The following is a 22126-nucleotide window of genomic DNA, read 5'->3' on the forward strand; positions in this document are numbered from 1 at the left end:
TGCATTTGAAAAAGACCTTGAGAATGTTAAAGAGCTATACAAATGTTAGTTGCAGATGCAAATATTCATAGAGAACATGAATGGAAATAGTTTATGGGTGGCCACAGAAGCCAATCAAAGTAATATATATATGAAAGACTCAAGAGGAAGCCGGGGATCCTTGAGCAGGATAACGGATGATGAAAGGGAGGTTTTCGGAGAGCAAGCTGGTTTTTCAGGGAGTGGACATGCCAGCCACAAGACTCCTATCATTTCTGTTGTTTAGTTTAATTTTCTGTTTGTTTCTTTTAGGCTTAAAATATTGGAATGGTCGGTTCACAGCAATATTTATCCTATAGATGTGACCCTCAAGCCTTGTTTTCCCTCGAGCAAGAAAAACCAACACCACACCTCCCAAATGTAGTCCCCTTTCCAGCCCATTGACATGAGTCCTATTCTTAGGAGAGTCTCACCAGGCTTTCGTTCACCTTGAAGGGAAGGGTTTGGTTTTTTGGGTGTTGTTTTTGTTTTTTGGGGTTTTTTTTTCAGTTGGGTCACAAGAGAATTTTGAAGGAGTCAAGGCCTTCTCTTGCAAAGTTGTGGACAAGTGTCTTGTGACAGCTGTAACAGTAAAGCATTATTGTTTGTTTTTAACTATTGTATTTAAACACAATATATAAGTTAGAATATACGTGTGTGTGTGTGTGTGTGCGTGTGTTTATTTCTATAGAGCCATCCTTCCTCTTCCACAAACATGGCTTCCCCTCTTGTCCCAGACTGCTCCTGGCAGACCTTTAAGCTTAGCAGTTATGCTTTTGAAGGCCATGGAGGTGCTGGGTACCCTCTTAGTTTGAGCCCTGTGGAGGGGACGCCAGGGCAGCTTGCACACCTGCACCCTCCACTGCACGAAGTCCTCTTGGCTGGTGTACGATGGACACACAGAGCGTGTGCTTCTTGCTCTGACCTCACCCGCAGCTGTTCTCGTCCACACCTGGCTCATCTGCAGCACTGCCTTGTTGGGCTCTGTGGAGTTCATGACCTTCTGGCTCCATGTGAACGGCAGAGACCATAATCTGACCTCCTGACATTCTTCCTTGATTTAATCACTGCCTCGCCTATCTCTGCTGCCTACCACGTGATGTTTGATCTACTGCAGTCTGCTTTCAACTTGATGCTGGTTTTTTTTCTGGCCAACTTGAAACGCGAGCGCTTGCAGAGGAGATGAAACATCTCCCCGTGGCCCCTTGCTAGCCCTGGATACCACCTGAAGAAGGGCCTGGGTCACACCTCACACCATCAGGCAAATTCCACTGGTTCTGCGCCTGCACCAGCTGCCCACAGGGGAGGGAGTGTCCTTTGGAGGATACGCCCTGGGGGGAGATGGTACTGTGTGGGGTTCCTACACGGCTGCTGGTGCCGTGGAGGAGAGGCAGACACAGGGCCACCCTGGGGGGTGCACTAGGGAGGTTGTCTTCCAGAGAAGGCTGGAAGGCACTTTAGATGCACTGCTGGCCTCTGCCCTGACTTCCAGTCCTCCTCAGCCACTGATGTTCTGAGTTGCTTCTACTCTGACTCTTCTTTGAGTAAGAATTAAAGGTGAGAATGACACGTTGGCTGAAACTCCGCTGCTTTGGGTTGGCAGAAACCCTGTGCTGTACCTTGCAGGATGGGGAAGAAATGCAGGTGTTGGTGGGACCAGGTAAAGTTGGGGGCTTCAGAGTGATGGCGTAGCCCCCCTGCTTGGCTCTCACGTAGCCCAGGAGCAGACAGGTGGTCATCACTTTGTCTTACTTCTGCTCCATTAACGAGTCCTGGATCTCTTCCCGTGTCTAACCCATGGACACCATTACTCCATCTCTCAGGGATCCTTGCAGTCAGGAAGTGGCTCGGCGCAAGGCCTTAGCTCCTGCTCAAGGCCCACGTTCATCCATGGATGCTCATGGTTTCTGCTAAAGTGCCTCTCTTGCTGGGGGTCAGGGTAAGGCATCTCATGAGCGGGTCTCACACTCCGTGGACACGTGGAATAGTGTCTGCTCTGCTCAGTACCTGCTTCTACATCTCCTTGTCGTCTGTCCATCAAAAGGCAGGGACCCGCTGATCGGCCTGGAGAGGATGGCTCCCAGGCCATACACATGCACTGCAGGGCTGTGGTACTTTTCGCCCTGGAAGAGTTCCGGGCAGCATGTGGGGCAGTGCCACAGAAGGTGCCCAGCTTGTTGCCCTGGGGGAATTCATTGCTGGAGCCAAAATCTGCACCATCAGCCTCCAAAAATAGGTTTTCTGCTTTGGATCTCTCACTCAGTTTGAGCTCCTGTAGCAACATACCATGGCCTGGGTGGCTTCAACTACAGATATTTCTTTCTCACAGTCTGGAAGCTGTGAGGTCCAAGGTCAGCGTACCCGTGGATCTGACTCCTGGAGAGAACTCTCCTCCCGACTGGCAGATGGCTGCCTCTCTCTGTGTCCTCACATGGTGGCGAGAGAAAGCTCTGGTCTCACTTCCTCTTCCTGTAATCATGGGGCCGCACCCTTGTCACTTCCTCTGACCCCAGTTACCTCCCAAGGGCCCCCTCCTCCAAAAACCGCCACATTAGGATATCCATGGGGGGTCTGTTGGGGATCCAAATCCATCAACATATGGATTTGGGGGGACACAGACAATCAGACCACGACAGTCCCTGAGGACGAGCCACCCCTGAGGACAGGACTGTACAGCAGACATGATCTGGTGGAGGTCGCCTCAGGCCTCTCTCTTTCTCTCTCTTTCTTGCTGCCATGGGCCACGAGGTAATGGGACAAGTCTCCTCCACTGGTTTACTGCATGACAAGGGCTTCAAGGCCTTCGTGCTTTGGACTTTGTGTGATCGTCCCCGGAGCTTGGTGCAGCTCTGCTGAACCATGTTACTGATCTTCACGGCCACTGCGTTCCCAGGCAGGATGTGCACCCACCATCGCCAACAGGCTTGAGGAGATGGTAGCTGCCTTTCTGGGTCTAACCCGAGGTGGCCGAGAGGCCCCGCAGTGCGTGGGGCTGACTGCTCCATTTTCTAAAAGGTCAGTTTACAATGGTGAAAAGCTGGTCCAAGTCCCCTCAAAGTAAGACCGGGCCCAAAGTCCACATGACGGCTCATTTTGTGTGTCAACTCGAGTGGCCCAGGGGGCCCAGATTACACATTATTTCTGGATGTGTCTGTGAAAGCAGTTCTGGAGGAGATGAGAATCTGAACCAATGGACTCAGTAAAGCAGCTCCGCTGCCCCAGTGCAGGTGGGCAGCCTCCCCTCCACTGAGGGTCTGTGAAGACAACAGAAAGGGGAGGGCGGAGGAATGTTTTCCGCCTTCTTCCTGTCTCGTTGTTGAGCTGGGACAGCTCATCACATCTTCTTCTGTCCTGAGACTGGGATTTATACCATCAGCTCCTCTAGTTCTCAGGGTTTGCTCAGACTGGACTGAATCTCACCACTGGCTTTCCTGGGGCTCCGGCTCACAGATGGCAGATCGTGGGATGGGACTTCTCAGCCTCCGTAATCCTGTGAGCTAGTTCCTTATTATACATATACACATATAATCTATAATAAATCCATACTATAATATACAATTATAAATAACAATTATATTCTTATATAATAGCAATGCATTATTATATAATCTATAATAAAATACATATGATACATAGTGTATATAATATATATACATTATATATATAAAATACATATATACTTATTATATATGTGTATATATAAAATACGTATATTATGTATCCTATTGGTTTTATTCTCTGTTGAGCCCTGACTAATACAATTCACCCAGAAGCTGACGTGGGCCAGTATGGCCGGTGAGGAGTGATGGAAAGGTGATGTAGGGTTAGAGAGACAGCAAGGAGTCCTACCACATTCGACATTATAAGTCATTGTAGAGAGTCTGCAAATCAGGGTCACTACAATGGGAAAATGTTAGTGTATATTAAGTAGTAGAGTGACTTGAGCTGATGCCTACTTTTAAAGGATTATTTTGTTTGCATTGTGAAAAGGGGAATGGAAGAGAAAGGAACAGAAAAACCAGGCCAGTTGAGAGATGATGTTGATTGGAATTGAAGCAATGGGAGAGATGGAGAAAACTGGACAGACAATTTGGACATAAAACTGACGTGATGGAATGTTTGATTGATGTGAGTTGAAAAAGGGAACGGGGTCAAGAATGCCTCCTGGGTTTCCCGTTCAAGGCTCCATTTATTAAAATGAAGGAGTTGTAGGGAGGAAACAGAGGTCCTGGAGAGACCTCATTTGTACATGTTAAGTGTTGAGATGCCTATGAAGCATCCCAGTAGAAATGTCAAGTTGCCAGTTGGACAACTGAGGACTGAACTGAGCTGCAGATGCAGTTGTATGTCTTCACAGCACAGAGATGTTATTAAAAGCCACAGAAATAGAAGGACTTACTTAAGGGAGAGGGTAAAAGAGAGATTCCAGGAAGGAACCTGAGGATTATCCTTGGATGTACTGCAGAAGAGTAGGAATCAGTGAATTAGAGAAGTGGCTGATGTGATTGGAGACAGTGAGAGAAGGGGCTGGAAGAGATTGTTTCAAAGAAGGGGTGATACAGAGACACGTCAGGGAAGCCTCGAAGAAGTGTTCTTTAAATCTGGCAAATTGAAGATTCCTAGTGACCTTGATAAGGGTAGTATCTGAAGAGTGGTGGGAATGGAAGCAAACAGATTGCGCTGAAGAGTGAAAGAAAAGGGAAAGTGAAAACGTTGCATCTTGTTAGAACATTTGCTCTGAGAGGAAGAAGAGAAACAGGGCAAGGATGCTGGGAATAGAAAGGCATGATGAAAGGGAGGTGGGTTCCAGAGCATGCTTATATGCTTATTTGACTAAATCAGGAGGGCAGGAGAAATCGCAGCTGCGAGAGGTGAGGTAAACAGGGGCAGGATGCCCATCCACAGAGGGGAGGGGGAGGGGAGGACAACTACAGACAAGGATGTTGCCGTGGGCTTTGTCAGAGGAAGAGTTTCCCCCTCGTGGCATTTTTTTTTTTTTTTTTTTTTTTTTTTTTTTTTGCGGTACGCGGGCCTCTCACTGCTGTGGCCTCTCCCGTTGCGGAGCACAGGCTCCGGACGCGCAGGCTCAGCGGCCACGGCTCACGGGCCCAGCCGCTCCGCGGCATGTGGGATCTTCCCGGACCGGGGCACGAACCCGTGTCCCCTGCATCGGCAGGCGGACTCCCAACCACTGCGCCACCAGGGAAGCCTACGCTAGTAGATTTTGATTCTGTGAATTGGACGGGGAACATCTGGGCCAGAGTCGGAAATGACGGCCTGCAAGTGACAACAGCATTTCAGAGCAGGAGTGGGCTGCCAGAAACCACTCGGTTCACAGCATACAATCCCTCCACCACTTTATCCTCTCTTCAGCAGCCCAAGTGATCATCCTAAGAATGTGAATCTGGTTATGTAATTTCCTGGTTTAAAATTCTTCACCTAAACATCAAAATAAGACAAACGTTCTTTTAAAATAAATTTTATTTATTTATTTATTTATTTTTGGCTGCGTTGGGTCCTCGTTGCTGCACGTGGGCTTCCTCTAGTTGCGGCAAGCGGTGGCTTCTCTTGTTGCGGGGCATGGGCTCTAGGCGTGCGGGCTCAGTAGTTGTGGTGCACGGGCTTAGTTGCTCCGTGGCATGTGGGATCTTCCCAGACCAGGGCTTGAACCCGTGTCCCCTGCCTTGGCAGGCAGATTCTTCACTTCTGCGCCACCGGGGAAGCCCCAAGACAAACATTTTTTAGTTAATTTTTATTGGAGTCGAGTTGATTTACAATGTTGTGTTTGTTTCTGCTGTACAGCAAAGTGAGTCAGTTATACATATACATATATGCCCTCTATTTTAGATTCTATTCCCATATAGCTCATTGCAGAGTACTGAGCAGAGTTCCCTGTGCCACACAGTAGTTCTTATTATCGATTTTATGCATAGTAGTGTGTATATGTCAATCCCAAGGAAGCAATTTACAAAACAGAAATAGAGCCACAGATGTAGAAAACAAACTGATGGTTACCAAGGGGGGAAGGGCAGGTGGGGGTAGGGATACATTGGTAAATTAAGACAAACACTTTAAGCAGCATAGAAGGGACTTGGTGCCATGGCTGCCGTCCACTCAGCCCTCCAGCCTTACCTCTCGTGGGTGTCATTCGCCACATCAATCTTTATGTTCATCCTGTGCATCACCATTCAGGTTCCTGTACTTTGCCGTGCTTTCTCTCCACTCTGACCTTTGAACATGTTGTTCCTTCGGCTTAAAACAACTCTTGCTCCCAACAAATCTCCTTTCCCACTTTGCTCTGTAAAGATCTGCTGTCTTTATTTTCCAACTTGGATTCAGTGGCTCTCCATGACCTGGAGACTTTGACAGGCACAACCACCGTCTAAATGCTCCAAACATAGCCCGTCCTCCCATCATACTGACTGCACTATAGTTCCATCTCTCATTGTCTGCGTCTCTATTAAACTACAGGCTCCAGGAGGGCAGGAACCAGGCTTATTCTTCTCATCACTGCGTCCCCAGCATCCGGCATAGTGCTTGACACATAGTAGGTGCTCAATATTTTAATTGAAATTTCACACACACATAATCTCTGGTTATCACAGGCATACAAGATATTTTGATTTCATGATCCTTCATCTTCCGGCTTGTGTAGAGGAGAACACTCCTGCCCAGAAATGTTAAACAATTTGCTTTAATTCATGGATTTTATGAGTGCTTAATAAGCATCAATCTCATTGTTTTATTTTCTAAAAGTGATTTTAACAACAACTTAAATCTGAACTCCCTCAGGATGGCAGGCCACTCGACCTTGAGGGTCCCAAGGTCTCTCCTCACAAGGATATTGAAGAACCCCTGGGGCTTAGGGTGCTATTTTCAGAGCCAGCTCTCGAGCTCCCACTGTCCCATTCTCCGTGAGTCCTTCAAGCCAGCCAGCTCTGCAGCATCCCTGCCACGCTTGGCTGGGGTTTCTCTGGAGAAAGTGAGTGCGCTGGAGCCTAGGGTCCTGCCTCACAACCTGCACTATCCTGTCAACTCTTCTGAGGCCTGGCCGCCTCCTGAGGGCATGCGGCAATGTCAGATCCTAACTGATGTCTCCTCCACCCACTCCCAAGCTCAAGCTGACAAAACCTCTTTTTTAATATTGGAAAAACCCTTCCTTCTTTCTTCATATTTCTAACAGAGGAATTCTTTCTCCTCACTCCCTTCTCTTCAAGGCATTTAAACTTTGGGCTACAGAAACCAAGAAGGGAATGGAATTGCAGACAATTTTAGCTTTTCTGCTTTTATGAGTTGGAACTCTTCCCACCCAGTGAACTCACAGGCGTTATACACAGAGAGAAATGTATTGCATTACAACACGGAGAAAACCAAGGTGGGGTTCTGGCCTCAGCAAGCTAGATCCAGGACTCAATGATATCATCAGGGTCTGTTTTTCCTCTCTCCAGCTTAGGGCTCTACTTCTTGCTTAAATCTGTTCTCTGATGATTTTTCTATTATCTCTTGTTACCACCCGCATTTTAGCTTCAAGACCACTAGGGAAGAGAATGAGGCTCTCTATCCCACAATGACCAGGGAAACAAACTTTATTGCACCCGCTTGACTTTGATGAGATCACATTTCACTCCTGACCTCGGTGGTTAATGTAATACGATGCACTGAATGACCTAAACCCAAGTCCCATACGTTACACTTGAGCTGGGGATGGGACTTCACCCAAATCACGTGGATTGAGAGTAGGAAGAATAATTTCCTGAGGGAAAATGGATATGACTACTGAAAAAAATGGGAGAAATTAATCTGGGCAGCATTAAAAAATAACGTACCTTTCTTATAGATAGTCTCAAAAATGAGCTGCCAACAATTCCTCCCCTCCCTGTGTGCACATGACACTAATTCTATCAAGAGGTGGAATTTCCCCTCCCCTTGAAGCAGGCTGGCCTTGTCCAGTAGAATGTGACCTGCCCAAGAAATGCAGCAGAAGTAGCCACTCTGCTGGTTTGGGGACTAGCCCTTAATAGGCCTGGAAGCTTTGACGTTTGCTCTATTAGATCCTTGTGCTTCTGGGTAAAAAGTCCAGGATGTCCTGAGAGAAAGAGGGACCATGTGGAATTGGGCAGCAAGTGGGGAGAGAATGAGATGCCTCCGCCGATGGCCAGCACTGAAGCCCCAGACACTTGAGAGAGACATTCTCGGACAAACGCAACTCAACACAGTTATACTAGTGAGTCCAGCCAACCTCTCGTGGAGAGAAGAACCAAGCACACAATCCGTCATGAGAAATTGTCAATCATGGTTGTTTCAAGCTACTGCATTTTGGGGTGATTGGTTGGTTACACATCAAAAGGTAACTGATATACCCATACATCTCCTTTACCCGCTACCGGAAAATTCCACTGAGACAAGGAAGCCCTAAGGTGTCACCTGCGTAAAGGGGAAGGAGAGACTGGAAAGGACTTTGTCACTTATCAGCCTACCATACCCAGAAGCACACTGGCCTCTGGCTCTGAATTCAGTGCTCTTCTCATTGGGATTCACTGCCACCCTTAGGAGTGTTCCCTGCTGTTCAGACAGGCATGTACTGTTGCTGAGCGTGGATCTGTTTGGACAAAAAGGTGCCTGAGCAATTTAGATTCTGGCGAGAGAACAGACTGGAGAGCTAGCAGGAAAAAGAAATCACTCCAGGAAAAAAAAATTGACTCTAGTGTAAAAAACACTGTAAAAATGATTTGATTGTTCGTACTGACTGCAGCAAACTGCAACAATCATAAGCTAGTTAATCTTACAGCAAAAAAAATAGGATCAGAACACAGTCATGAGGCTATAGAGCTCTCGTCATCATTATTTTTCTGTTGCTTCATTGATCTTTAAATTATATGAAAATAGAGTCAAGCTGTATAATGAATCATTTCATCCGAATTAGAGACGTCTTATTAATCTGTCGTCTTCAGTCTTGTTAAAAATTGCATTGGCTGGGCTTCCCTGGTGGCGCAGTGGTTGAGAGTCCACCTGCCGATGCAGGGGACACGGGTTCGTGCCCCAGTCTGGGAAGATCCCACATGCCGCGGAGTGGCTGGGCCCGTGAGCCATGGCCGCTGAGCCTGCGCGTCCGGAGCCTGTGCTCCGCAACAGGAGAGGCCACAGCAGTGAGAGGCCCGCGTACCGCAAAAAAAAAAATTGCATTGGCTGAAGAATAACAGTTAATTAATTAATATATATATGTTTATTTCACTGCCAACAGTATACTTTAAGACTAAGAGTTTTAAATTTCTAAAATATAATTTTAAAAATAGAATATTTTGAATCCTTGAATTTCCATAAATTTGAGAGTTATTTGTTCAATTCGAAAAGTTCTTGATGGTTAGAATAAAGCTTCCATTTCTGCTTCATAAATATACTTAATCTGTGAAGACTACGTATTATAAACACCCATCTCTGAACATAAAACTAGTTCTAGTTAAGCTATAAGAGAAGCAGGTCAAGAAGGGTTGGGGGATGAGAAAAGGGATGGGAATGGAGGGGAAGTGGAGGTGAGGTGGGATTGGGCAGAGAAAATTATAAAGTTATCATAAAGCTATAAAGGAAGAGAGAGAAAAGGTGTACATGGTCTCTAGCCTCACAAAATTACGATACCTTTGTCTTCCTTGCTATCAATACAAATTGTATTACTTCACTGCAGTGTCACCAAGGCTCATCTTGGATAAAAGTGAGTGCTAACATCCTTTTAATCCACTTATTTCCTCAACTTTTGCCAACCCAAAGTAAAAGAAACAACAACAAAAATAAGTAAGTTAAATTTGAATTTTCAAGAATCATGGAATGAATATATTAAGGTGCTATTAGTTTAAACCATTTACCCAATGAACAAATATGAAGGACACATCTATGGTAACAACAAATTATACATCCAAAAGTATTCATTGAGCCTTCCTACAGGTATGATTTGATGATGGTGTTGATAATAAAGTGGAAGTTATACATGATTATCAGCAAACCACCAATAAATGCTCTTTTGGCAGCATCTAGAGTGCCATGCTAGAATTTTTCCCATTTTATCCCAAAATAATTTTCAAATTTTCTTGGTACTATCACTACTTTATATATTTTTTAAAAGGTGAAGACCTACTGCATTCCTCTTAACAGGGTCATTAAACGTTAGCAATTATGACATATTAATATCCAGAGATAAAGTGTGTATGAACTTAGAGGTAATGTTTGTAGATTGGTAAATATTATGTTCACCCTTCATATCCTCATACTATATGTATATATAGAAATACATTTATAGAGAGAAAAACTTCTACTATAGGAGCAGAGTGTAGTTTATTTAGCTAGTCAGGTTAGTAAATGTTTTAAATGCCATTGCAAAGACTACCCAATGATGTATAATTTTAAAAACTTCTTTGCCCAGTAGTGTTGGTTTTAAAGTTTCCTTAACTGAGTCATAATATAAAAGTTATAGGAAACTCTTTGCTATATCATGTAATATTTACCACACAGTGTGATATAGTTAAGAAAAAGAAAGAAATTAAGATGAATGCCACTTGTGATAAAAAAAAAAATCTTTCGACAGCTCGTGCGCCCTGCTGCTAATATCAGAGTCCTGGCAAAAAATCAACCCATGCCTGGTAAATTTAAGCTTTAGTGAAGGAACCTAACCCCAAGTTAGTGAGTAGGGCTAGGATATCCCTTTACCTATAAAAAAGTTGCACTCTTAAAACAGACAGCACCTATACTTTTTAAAATATTAAAATAATATGGCTAATGCAAACAATTACTTATTATAAGAAGGAAATGAACTATAAAATCAGTAGCTTTTTGTCAAATGACCTAGGCAATTTTTACGGATCTCTTAAATAACAGTGGGGAAACTAGCAGTGGGGAAAAAATGAGAGCATACAAATCCATTAAGAAAATAATTAAACTATGAAAAGATAAAAAACTATTATATGATAACTTATTTCTGATTAAAGCAGCACTGTTATGGAATTAGATAACCATCATTTGGTAACCATCATAGTAATAATTGATTTCAAAAGAATCATTAACAGATGCTAAAACTAGTGGATAAAAAGTAAGTCTGATGAGTCACAGGAATTTTATATTCTTTACTGACAAATTATTTCCCATAATAGGCTTATTTATTACAATGAAAAAATATAACTTTCCATGGGGAAAATGGGCAGACACCACTGTAACGAAATGATCAAAGCAGCAATAGGACAAACGACATCTTGTGCTTCTGCAATATTCCTGCCAAAAATGCGGACACTGAACCCAGTCACACGGCTGTGTCCCATAAAGGCAAGTATAAGGACGGTCTACAAAATGACTGGCCTATATTCTCCAAATTTATCAAGGTTATGAAAACAAAGACACACTGAGGAGTGTTCAGACTAAAGCAGACCAAGAAGACAGAACAACAGGGAGCAAAGTGTGAACCAGGATTTTCTTCTGCTATAAAGGATATTATTGGAACAACTGGCAACGTGTGAATGATGTCTGTAGTTCAGATCATAATATCAATATTAATTTTTTATTTGGCAATTGTACTTTGCTCAGAAAGAGAATATCTTTGCTTTTATGAAAGAGTTACTGAAGTATTTAAGAGTAAAGGGGCATCATGTCTGATGCTTACTTTCAAAAAAATGAAGAAAAAAACATATACAAAGAGAGAAGATTAAACTCCGGGGGTGTGTGTGTGTAACATATTTGAGAAGAAAAGAGCAATAGACAAAACAAAGGTAGCAAATGTTAACGTGGGAACCTGGATAAAAGGCTTAGAGAGGGGCTTCCCTGGTGGCCCAGTGGTTAAGGATCCACCTGCCAATGCAGGGGACACAGGTTCTGAGCCCTGGTCCGGGAAGATCCCACATGCTGTGGAGCAACTAAGTCCCTGCACCACAACTACTGAGCCCACGTGCTGCAACTATTGAAGCCCACGCGCCTAGAGCCCGTGCTCCGCAACAAGAGAAGCCACCGCAATGAGAAATCCGTGCACCGCAACGAAGAGAAGCTCCCGCTCGCCGCAACTAAAGAAAGCCCACACGCAGCAATGAAGACCCAACGCAGCCAAAAATAAATAAATAAATTTATAAAAAATAAAAAGGCTTAGAGAAATTCTTTTCAATATTCTTGCAACTTTCCTACAAGTCTGAAATTATGTCAGAATAAGAAGTTGAATAAAAGTTTAAAGCACTGCTTTTTACCACTTTTCTCAAGCACTGTCAGCTGTTACGATCTTCTTAGATGTATTTTCAGTTAACAGTCCAAAAATGTTTATCTAAGTCCTATTTAATCAAAGAATTTTAACAAGAAAAATAGTTTTTATTCTCTGTCCAGTGTTGAAAATGTGTAGCATGGTTTACTCTGTCTGTATGGCCTCAGGTATAAGCACCAAATAGTTTTTTAATATGCCTAGTGGCAATTTAGCTAGAATATAATAAGGACAACATTAGTAATCTATATGCAGTAAACATATTTTGAAGGGCGTAATATATATGCCTAATAATATTTTAGGCTATTAATATTAGGCTATTAATATTGATTTAACTTCAATAGATAAATGAGAGAAGAATCACTGTCCTGAATGTACAGTTCAGCTTGATAAAGGAAAAATAGCAAGAACAAGAACAAGAACAAAATCTGTTTATGAACAAAGTTGCATTCAGAGACCTGTGAGTGACACATGCTGCCATGACCACTCTATTTCCACTTTGTGAAATTAGGTAACTAGGCCATTAACTTGTGGAAAGACAATCTGCAGTGTGATTCTTTTAATGAAAACTTTCCTTTGCAAGGACTTAGGCATTGTTTTTGGCTGTTCGGTGTCCTTCAGATGATTGGCATTATGCTAATGAAACACTGACCATTCGCTCACTCATTCATTCAAGAAATATATATTGTGCATCTCCTGGTACCCTCAGGCGTCCTGTCCGAGATGCTATAGATACAGCGGTAACCAATATAGGCAAAGCCCCTGCCTTTTTCTAGTGGGAATAGTGATGGATGGATAGATAGATAGATAGATAGATAGGTAGAGAGAGAGAGAGATGAACAGATTTCAGGTGTGGTTGACTGGTCTAAAGAGGACTAAAGTAGGCAAAGGATAATAGAAAGTATCAGGGAAAGAGTTGCTATTTATACAATGTAGTCAAGAAGGGCTGTCTAATAAGGTAACATTTAATCAGAGATCTGAAGGAAGCAAAGGAGAAACACACATAGAAATCTGGGATAACAGTATGTCAAGGCGGAGGACACACCAGATGCAAAGACTAGCTAACAACTAAGAAAAACATGGGGACCAAAGGCCTGCTTTTCCCCACTCTGCGGTGACATTGCAGGCCCATAAAGCACGTCAGCAGCACAATGGCAGAGAGCTTCCTCTGTATATGTAACGTCAGAGGAGAAACTTTATGGGAGGCATATTTCATTCTGAATAGAAAAGGAAATAAAAAACCTTAAAAGAAAACTGCAGCTCACTTGATCACCTCTCAAGTGATTGTGGTTGAGAGCCCATCCCCACCAGAGGTCAGCCTAACCACATGAATGGATTGTGGGTCTTCAAACTGAACTGGTCTTGATACTTCACAAAAAAAGCATTTTAGTGGAATTATGACTCACATCTCTCCTTTCCTTCTCGTTTTCCGAAAGCTTAATTGAAATGCTAAGGCTTTGCAACCATTGTGCTGTTTCTGTTATCGTAGTTAGTTCTTGGTGATAAATTCCACTAACCATCTTGGTTTGCCTGGGACTAAGGGAATTCTCAGGACCCTGGACCTGGGACTTTCAGTGCTAGAACCAGGAAAGTCCTGGGCAGATGGGGACAAGGTGGTCACCCCACCATGGTGACTCCTAGACATTTGTGTTAAGCAAAAATGTCTTTTTTTAATTTAGAAGACTAGGCAACACAGAGTTCTGATTAGAAGGTCTAAGAAGTTTACTTTTAAATAAGCTTCTTGGTAGTTTGGTTACAAGTAGACCTTGCTTTCAGAAACACCAATTTTAAGATTTTGTATTTAAATTCTCTGAAAAGGGGGTATGGGATGTTAGCTCAAGAATAGAAACACACAGTGATTGGGCACAACAATTTATTATACAATGACTTCATTTTATCTCCCCCCTAAGAAAATGACTTTTACTTGGCAATAGTAAAGAATTTATCCTCTGTTAAATTGATTTATATAAGGAGATAAGTATTTTGTCCACCAATTAGAAGTAAAAAACTACAATTTAGAGTTGATATTACTATCTAAACTATAGTCCTAATAGTGATTATTTATTGATTGCCTATTACATGTTGGCAGGGTGTGTCACAATTACATCCTTCTTTCATTTAATCCTTAAAATAACTGTGTAAGGTAGATGCAAATTTTTATACTTTTTAGATTAAGCTACTGTAGTTCAGAGATGTTAAGTTTCTTGCACCAAACAACTAAACCTGGAATCCAAGCATAGGTCTATGACTAAAAAACCCATTTTCTTTTCTCTAAAACAACCATGACATCTCCAAACTTCAGCATTCTAACACTCTTCAGTGTGCCTTTCTCTAGCCATTGGTGGAGAACTTAAAGAGGCCATATTATCACTCACAAAGCAAATCTCTGAAATATTTTTCTCTCAGAAATAATGAACAGACACCGAATAAACAGATTCTGTACCTTTGAGCAGGGGCCTAAACCCAAACTCTCAAACTTGCTCATTTATTAGTTTCCATTGATTTAAGCCCCAGCTCTTGACCTTGGAGATTTCAGCCTTGAAGTTAAACAACCTCATTATTGGGCCCACAAAGAAAGCGTTGGGTCTAAGACTGGGCTGAGTTAGACCTACGCCAGTTTAGAATCATTCTATAGATTCTTCTCCAGTTAGGACAGGACCATGGGTAAGTTCTTGTATCACCAAGCAGTGGGTTGGAAGTACGTAGGGCATGCCGGTGGGCTCCTCCTTGGATTTTGTCCATCATATTTCCCAACTGCCACCGTGGTATCTGACTCCTTGCTTTGGGCCACCATTCTCCTCACTCCCCACTTCTCATTTTGCCGCTATACATTGTGAGGCTGATTTTAATCTACAGTTCATCCAAAAACTTGGGGCTCCACACCACCCGCTCCTGCACCTGCAATTTACCTCAGCCTTGTCCTGTTATGATGTGGCTGGGAGAGTGACCACATACTACCGACAATATGGGAATATTCCTCCTTGAGATGGAAATCTAGAGACACGGTGTTTTGTCTGTTCTAACCATGGAAGTAACCTCTGCAGCTACATTGAGACACTTCTTCAAAATCTCAGAGAAGAGCTAAAAAAGTAACCCTTGGGCTTCCCTGGTGGCGCAGTGGTTGAGAGTCCGCCTGCCGATGCAGGGGACACGGGTTCGTGCCCCGGTCCGGGAAGATCCCACATGCCGCGGAGCGGCTGGGCCTGTGAGCCATGGCCGCTGGGCCTGCGCGTCCGGAGCCTGTGCTCCGCAATGGGAGAGGCCACAGCGGTGAGAGGCCCGCGTACCGCAAAAAAAAAAAAAAAAATAGGAGACATTATTATGGCATAGAATGTGAAATTCTCATTAATTTCTAATATACTTTGAAACTTCCAAAAAATGTTATAGTCAGAGAACCCTTTGGTTCATGCTCCTTTTTTTTTTCTTAAGTGAAAATCTTGTAAAGCACTGATCTGATACTTGGTTTCAAGGATGCTTAGCTATTATACACCACTTGGACACCATTAAAAAATGGCTGCATTAGAGCTGTACCACTTTCACACACATACACAAAGACTTGCAAGGAAATAATTTTTTGTTGTTGTTGTTGTTGCGGTACGCGGGCTTCTCACTGCTGTGGCCTCTCCCGTTGCGGAGCACAGGCTCCGGACGCGCAGGCTCAGCAGCCATGGCTCACGGGCCCAGCCGCTCCACGGCATGTGGGATCTTCCCGGACCAGGGCACGAACCCGCATCCCCTGCATCGGCAGGCGGACTCTCAACCACTGCGCCACCAGGGAAGCCCAGGAAATAATTTTTATACAATTTTCATGCAGGTTTTAGGAAGTAGTCAGTACTGAGGAAGGAGTGTCAAGGTTAGGAACTTCAGTGTGCCCATCACTCAAAACCCTAACCCTGCAAAAGTTGTAACTTAAGATCTTGGGTGATTTTCCTCTGGATGGTGAGAAAAGGCACCTTTAGCGTGTTGTCTGAAGTTGCTTTTCTCCTGCATCACAGCTCCCGTGTTACACCAGCCCTTCAGAAAGTTTGCTCTACCTTTCAGCATTGGGTGCTGCTGATGGGGAGTGTGAAGGGATAGAAAGATCAGAGGAACTGAGGGTGCTGAGTATTCACCCTCCTGCTGCTGCGTTCAGAGGAGGGCGTCCCATCAGGGAACCATGCCTGTGCATCTCAGTGATCACAGTGCAGCGGCAAGCGGTGGGAGGAGAGCTGCCAAGTGGGCGACTTAGCAGGGACATAGGTATGACCTACTGCTTTACAGATACACACAACGCCGAGCCAGTTGGCCCCTGGAAGAGAGGAAGACTAACTAATGCTTAGGTTACATTGCTTTGGCCTCAAGTAACTAAGTAGAGTCACAGTTATCAGAATCAATATATCATCTCAGGGCTGAACAAGCAACAAGTTGTATCTGATTGTTGCTTTGAGTGGAACTTAATGAGCAAGCAAACAGAAGCGAGAGAAGGGACTAGAAATCGAGCCTGGCCTCACAGAACTTGCACGGCTTTCGGGGTGGAAGAGGAATCAACCACTACGTTGACTAAGGATGCAGCAGTGCCACCTAGTGGCAACTCAAAATTGTCACAGAAATCATCAGAAAAATTAGGATTGTCCTGTTAAGACAGTACGTATACTCTTTCAGATAATGTCAGAAGCCTTATTTTTAAACTCCATACCTTAACCAAACAAAAAATCCCCAAGATTTTTCAGTATTCAGAGATTAATACTTTTCCCATTATATATAATCATAATACACTCCATCTATTCCCACCACCAAAAAAATCTCAGCTATGAACCACTGTAAATTTGACAATAAAGATTTGGGAAAAGCAGTGGCGAATTGATAGACTAAAAACCTCTTTTAATGATATCTATTAGATAATTCTAGTTTATAATCATGCCAATGCATATGCTATTTTAAGCTAAGTCTTAAATACTATTTCAGTTCTCTTATAACCAGAGATTATCTTTTTTCCCCCCAGTGAACCTACATGTCATGTTAGGAATCAATCACATTGATTAAGTTTAAAGTCTACATATCTGTCATTTCAATGAGTGTATTATGTATACAAAGCTAGGTCCCTAAATATCACCAGCACAACTGTTGAAAAGCCAGTGGAAATTCATGTATTGACTATCGCCCATCCTTCTGGCTGCCCAATTCCAATCCTATTCATGGTCTTTGAGCTGTTTTGCACTTCTCTTTTAAATTGTAAGTAACTGATAGATATGTAAATTCTGTCCTATCTGGTACAGATTCAGGTGACTTCTTCCTCTTTCCCAGAAACACAATTTCTGCTTCCATTTGAAAGTCATTTCAATACTCCTTTACACACCATATACATTTGTGAAGTTCTGAATTTTTTTTGAACTGGTTATAACATCTGCCTGGTTCCCTTCTATACTAGTAAAATGCTTGTAACTGGGGAAATGGCATATGATTGAACAACACACTTCTCAAAATTTAATTGTGTTTTCATGAACTAGAGGGGGAAATCCATTTGTATACCAAAAGCAATGATACTAAAATGCTCTGGCAATTAGAGAGTTCGAGAATACCTACAAATTAATCCCTAAGGATCTTGCCTCAAGTTTCAACATAAAAATAAAGCATTATGCAATGCAAAGGTTTGAAAAGCTAAATATAACCATCTTTAAAAATATTAATTTATCGACCATAAATTAACAATTTTTAACATTCATTTAACAGAACAACTTATGTAAGTGGTAAGTATTAGATGTTCACTGACCTGCTTAATAGACATTCAAGATTGACTTGCTTATTTACTTAATTACTTTGTCCACACTCTCCTTTTGAGAAAAAATTTTTTCAATATTAACATCTCCAGAAGAGAATTTGGATCCATTGCTTTTCTTATTCCCCTTTCATCTCTAAAAAGCCTAAAACTATAATGCAGTTGTGGAATCAGAGTGGCATAGGGACAAGGGAGTGTGGAAAAACAACATGCAAAAAAAAAAAAAAAATAGGACATACTTTTTATTAAACTGTTGTGCTCCTTAGAAAAATTTTTTAGGCTGTAAAATCAACCAGTTTATAAGTTTTCCCTCTGGAAAGGCAAAATGTAACATATTATTTTCATATTTCATAAAATATATATTCAAAGATTTCTCTTTTTTTTCTTTTTCCTTTTGGCAAGATGGCTAGGATTAAAAATACAGTAACACAGAAGAAATCTTCTAAGGTTTAATTTTACGACTGCTCTCAAAAAGCATAGCCAAAGGAAATTTGGCCATGCTCTGAATGAGATTTTATAAATGCTAGATTTTAACTTATTATTGTAGATGATTTAAGAATTTTAAAAACATGTGAAAAATGATTAAGTGCTCTTAAACCTGGTGTCACTAAAAGATTAAAATTGTGGATTAAAGATAAGTTGTTGGCAGTCATCCCCAGAACAAGAAGCTTTGTTTTAGGGGCCCAAATTCTTCTGAGATATTTTCGGCAAATTGCTTCATGTGGGACTCCCGTTCATAGCAACAACATCTTGTCTTGTTTTCACAGCAAAATGGTCTAAGGCATATTTTCCATAACCAGAAGTCTCAACCTTGCTTTATTTTGTCTCAGCTTTGTCTGTTGCACTGTGTCAGTCTAATATGTACACTTCTTCAGTGCTCTTTATAAAGCTTTGATACATTTTATTTAGATACATAGTTATGTATGTGCGACACACACACAGGAATGGAATGCCCATATTAAGGAAATTTTAGATTTAGAGAGTTATAGTATCTATCTCAGATAACATTTGCCTGTATCTTATACCAAATAATATTTCTATTTGGGATACAATAAGCCAAAAACATATTACTTAAGAGGAACATGGTAAAATTAAGGGTGTAAACTCAGCTTGTACCCTTAAAATTAAGGGTATAAGCTCATGGTAAAATTAAGGGTATAAGCTAAGCTGTCCAAGCAAACAAGAACTATTTTGCCTAGTTTCTATGAACTCCTAATATTCACTGCAAATATATGTTGAAAAAGCATCTTCCATTTAAAATAAAAAATGTATTCACCTAATTTTCTTTCAGTCTGATGGGCCAATTGTACACAATTGGGATATTTTAATATTAACTGGAGGCAGTCATTTGCCAAGATCAAACAGTAATTATTGAGAGAAAATTTACATATGGTAAAGTGCGGCTTTGGCCAGACACAGTGGTGGTGGATTCAGAGCACAGCACCTGAGGTCATCTATCTTTGATGTTTCCTACAGCTGGAGATGAGTGGCACATTTTCAAGTTTATGATAGATAAACAGAAATAAAGACAAATCAATGGATAGATAGACTGATGGCTTTAGAAACACCAAGCATCATAATGCACCCTGTGTCACATTTTTAGACACATTTAAGTAATTGTTAGTGGTGTGCTAATGAATATTTAACAACCAGTGCTCTGAATAAAACAATGTGTACAGGGCCTCCCTGGTGGCGCAGTGGTTGAGAGTCCGCCTGGCGATGCAGGGGATACGGGTTCGTGTCCCGGTCTGGGAGGATCCCACATGCCGCGGAGTGGCTTAGCCCGTGAGCCATGGCCGCTGAGGCTGCGCGTCCGGAGCCTGTGCTTCACAACGGGGGAGGCCACAACAGTGAGAGGCCCACGTACCACAAAAAAAAAACCAAACAACAATGTGTACATATATGTACACAAGTTTATTACAGATTTTGCTGAGATAAATGTTGTGTTACATGTTTACATATAATAATGCAATATTTTATTTTATTTTCCATATAGCTAACTGATTTTCACAGAATTCTTTCAGAATTTTTGCCAAGCCCTTTTATTTGTAGCTGAATGACAGTTGCAGTAGACAAATGAACATAGTGCTTTAATGCTGATTGATATTTTCATTTATGTTAATGAGTCAAAAGGGAAACAATGAAGGCTTTTTATTTAGTCGTTGACCTTACTGTCTTTGCATAATAGGTTCTGAATATTAGAAGCAGTGTTCCTCAAATTTTTTTGCTATTTATATTGTAATAACTATAAGCATATCACAATTGAATTGCGTTATTAATATTTTCTTCATCATTTCCTTAAGTTTATACCAGGGATTGGCAAATAACTTGTTTGGTCAAATACAGCTTGTTTTCATAAATAAGTTTTTTGGGGGCACAGCATACCTATTTATTTATGTCTTGTCTGACTGCTTTCAAGCTACAACAGCAGAACTGAGGAGTTGAGATGGAGGCTGTATGGTTTGCAAAGTCTAAAATATTGATGTTTACTCTCTGGCTCTTTCCAGGAACAGTTTTCTGACTCTGGAAATAAACCAGCACTTACCAACAGAACTTTCTGTGATAATGAAAATGTTCTTTACCCGTGCTGTTTAATATAGAAGCCACTTAACCACACTGACTGTTGAGCACTTGAAATGTGTCTACTGCAACTGAGGAACTAAACTTTTCATTCTTTTTAATTTTAATTAATTAAAAAAACCCACATGCTGCTAGTAGCTACTTTATTAGACAGTGTAGGTCTAGACAGTCAACAAAACCATGAATCACGGCCTGATTGGCAGCATTTGTTGATTTGGGGATTGTAAATACACTGATTTTGGCCAGTTTCAAGCATCCAATATCACGTCATGGAAAGATGAGTTGGGAAGAAATATACAACATTATATAGTATTTCCACCAGGCAGACTTAGACATAAATAGACATAACAGACATAAATAACATCAATAGCATAGACACAGATAAAATACTAAAAATAATTAGAAAGTGATGAGCTTGAGTATTTGTTTTTAATAACATTTTAAAATTTAAGTTTATATCACTCAATTTTAATAAGAGCTCTGTACAGCAATGGGTTGCTGAAAACGATGACAGCTGTCTCTCTCAAGCCAGTGCAATCTGGTTTCCGCCAGTGCTTTTATACACTGTAAGTCTCTAAGTATTTAGTTCTCTACGCGTTTACTGCATATCAGTTTGATCGCTTTTTTTTGTCATGCTTATTTCTGTTCTCTTACCATTTTTACACTAAAAATAGTGTGAGAAAGCTTTTCACTTAGGTGAATCTAAAGGCCTTTTAGCTAAATTTTCCTAAAATTTAAGTTCAAGAATTTCTACCTGGTTGCTTTTTTTTTTTTTTTAGAATATCCACAAAAAGTGCACCTGTCACATTAAATGGACTGGACACCTTTTCAAAGACGCTTCTCTCACAGAACATGTCTATCCTTGAAGACTGATTGACTAGAATCAATTGGTTCCCCTAATCCCTCTTCTAGCTAAGAACTAATGATTGCCCTGAAACTGTCAGCCTGAGTGTCTGACTTTTTTGGTTGTGAGATGAGAGCATCACATTAAATATTTGTTGAATAAAAGAATGAAAATCTCGGGCTTCCCTGGTGGCGCAGTGGTTGAGAGTCCGCCTGCCGATGCAGGGGACACGGGTTCGTGCCCCGGTCCGCGAAGATCCCACATGCCGCGGAGCGGCTGGGCCCGTGAGCCATGGCCACTGAGCCTGTGCGTCCGGAACCTGTGCTCCACAGTGGGAGAGGCCACGACAGTGAGAGGCCCGCATACAGAAAAAAAAAAAAAGAATGAAAATATCAGTAAAAAGATGTTTTCCTTAGAAATTAGGTTATACTATTTCTTTGGGTTCTGGATCTAACTATATCTGTGATTGTTTAAACCTCCCTTTCAAAACTTATGAACCAAATCATGGTAAAGGGAGGAGAGTACTGAATTGGGAGTCTGGGATCATGATATCAATGCTGCTGCTAATATAGCTGTAGGATCTTGACAAATTCTAGAACTTTCCAGGCCTCAAGACCTTCATCTTTCAATTGTGCATGCATAAGCAGATAATTTCTAATGTGTCATTTGGTTTTCTGATTCTTAACTGGAGAGTTGAAACAATTATGAACCG

Source organism: Hyperoodon ampullatus (assembly GCF_949752795.1).
Source record: "Hyperoodon ampullatus genome assembly, chromosome: 20".
Classification (NCBI taxonomy): domain Eukaryota; kingdom Metazoa; phylum Chordata; class Mammalia; order Artiodactyla; family Ziphiidae; genus Hyperoodon; species Hyperoodon ampullatus.